Source organism: Neophocaena asiaeorientalis, unplaced genomic scaffold (assembly GCF_003031525.2).
Source record: "Neophocaena asiaeorientalis asiaeorientalis breed wild unplaced genomic scaffold, Neophocaena_asiaeorientalis_V1.1 C48281576, whole genome shotgun sequence".
In the NCBI taxonomy this organism is placed as follows: Eukaryota; Metazoa; Chordata; class Mammalia; order Artiodactyla; family Phocoenidae; genus Neophocaena; species Neophocaena asiaeorientalis.
The window spans coordinates 1-1,216 of NW_020184340.1; the positions used below are offsets into that span (position 1 = coordinate 1).

A 1,216-nucleotide genomic window follows, 5' to 3' on the forward strand; every position below is an offset into this window, starting at 1 on the left:
TTTTTTTTTTTTTTTTTTTTTTTTGCATTTAGCTATTTTTTTAAATTGAAGTATAACTGATTTACAATGCCGTGTTAGTTTTGGTGTATGGCACACTGATTCAGTTATATATATATATATTCAGTTATGTATAGATATATTAGATATTCAGTTATATATACACACACATACTCTTTTTCCGATTCTTTTCCCTTATAAGTTATTACAAAATATTGAGTAGAGTTCCCGGTGCTCTACAGTAGGTCCTTGTTGGTTCTCTCTTTTATATATAGTAGTGTGTATCTGGTAACTCCCAACCTCCTAAATCTATCCCTGCATTTAGCTATTAAACGAGGCGCTTGCTTTGCCAGTCTAGCTGCCAGGGAAGTCTCTGGCCAGCCAGCAGCCGGCCAGCCCCGGCGAGAGCGGTGACTCTTCCGGCTGCTCTTTCCCACCCCCTGCAGGTTCCAGCACAGACGGCAACAGCGCCGGGCATTCTGGGAACAATATCCTGGGTTCCGAAGTGGCCTTATTCGCAGGGATTGCTTCAGGATGCATCATCTTCATCGTCATCATCATCACGCTGGTGGTCCTGTTGCTCAAGTACCGGAGGCGGCACCGCAAGCACTCGCCGCAGCACACGGCCACGCTGTCGCTCAGCACGCTGGCCACGCCCAAGCGCGGCGGCAACAACAACGGCTCGGAGCCCAGCGACATCATCATCCCGCTGCGGACTGCGGACAGTGTCTTCTGCCCTCACTACGAGAAGGTCAGCGGGGACTACGGGCATCCCGTGTACATAGTCCAGGAGATGCCACCGCAGAGCCCGGCGAACATTTACTACAAGGTCTGAGCCTCGGTGGTGCCTTCGCTTTCCTGGAGGAAACTTACTGTCCCGCTGCCGCCCGCGGAGGGTCCGAGGCCCCCTGTGTCTGCGAAGGACTGGCGCACAGCGGGGAGAGGGGACACTCCTTCTCAGGAGAGCCCTGTGGAGTCGGACAGCTTACTAGTCTGTAGCGTTTCGGCCACGGTGACGAAGGATGCGCCCCGGCAGCTGGAAGACTCACGTGGAAGATGCGTGTGGGGACCGCGTGCGCCCCGCCCCTCTCCTCTTCCGGGTACCACGGGCGTTCGGGCCTCAGCAGGAGCTGAGGGGAGACAGAGCGGTCGGTGGGCGGGAGCATCCCGGGCAGGTGTCCCGGGTCCCCCAGGCTGCTGGGCCTGGAAAGGCCGTCCT

The 1,216-nt window shown here is 55.0% G+C and overlaps 1 pseudogene across 1 annotated transcript; it reads left to right on the forward strand.

Annotated features, from left to right (window-relative positions):
- The first annotated feature begins 355 nt into the window (after positions 1-355).
- LOC112392035 (ephrin-B2 pseudogene) lies at positions 356-1,210 on the forward strand (annotated as a pseudogene). Its single transcript, XR_003001618.1, has one exon. The product of XR_003001618.1 is annotated as an ephrin-B2 pseudogene (transcript).
- The last annotated feature ends 6 nt before the right edge of the window (positions 1,211-1,216 follow it).